Below are 794 nucleotides of genomic sequence, written 5' to 3' on the forward strand. Positions count from 1 at the left end.
TACAAATTGTTCAATTGTTCGTTCTAACACAAGCAATATCCATCTACCACAATCATCTTGTTCGTAGTTTAATATTTGCCCTGTAAATTTATAAATTTATCTGGCGACCCCCGCTGAGCGATTGCTGCCATATGACAACCAAATCTCTTTTCCCCACTGATTTCTCCAAAACACAGCATCTGAAGAACATGCATGCGTTTCCTGAATTAAACAAAAATCTACACTTTTCCCTTTGCAATACAAAAATAAAGCTTTCCTCTTCAAAAGATCACGAATACCTCTGGCATTGATAGAAAATAAAGAAAGAGACATAAACGTTCAACGATTACTTAAAGAACCACAAGAGTATAGAATCCTAAACTTTAAACTTTTACATAATGGGATTTTCACAAATGTTAGGAAATAATTTTCACAGTTGAAAACATTAGGGAAAGAAAAAAATTAGATTTAGAACTCAAAAGCATACATTGCTTCTTTTCTTTCATTTTTTCCTTTCCCAAACAAAGATCAACCTATCTTACATGATGCCGCCAATTGCAGACTGCAACAAGACGATAATAAGTCTATGTAGTTCCGTTGCCTTCTTCAGGATGAATCTCTTTACCAGTGACGAAAGCCCTTGCTCCGCTGAAGTATGCATTTCTGCCTTCTTTCCTTGCTCTCTCCACTGTCGGCCAAAGACGATTCCGTGCTTCTATGTCGAAAGCAGTCAAGTCCTCCTTAAACCGCAGCCCCTTGGTAGTCAGATACTCATTGTTTTTTGAGTTTTTCCAGATTAAATCTCTGGCTGTACG

This window comes from Sinocyclocheilus grahami, unplaced genomic scaffold (genome assembly GCF_001515645.1).
Source record: "Sinocyclocheilus grahami isolate Dianchi unplaced genomic scaffold, SAMN03320097.WGS_v1.1 scaffold908.1, whole genome shotgun sequence".
In the NCBI taxonomy this organism is placed as follows: domain Eukaryota; kingdom Metazoa; phylum Chordata; class Actinopteri; order Cypriniformes; family Cyprinidae; genus Sinocyclocheilus; species Sinocyclocheilus grahami.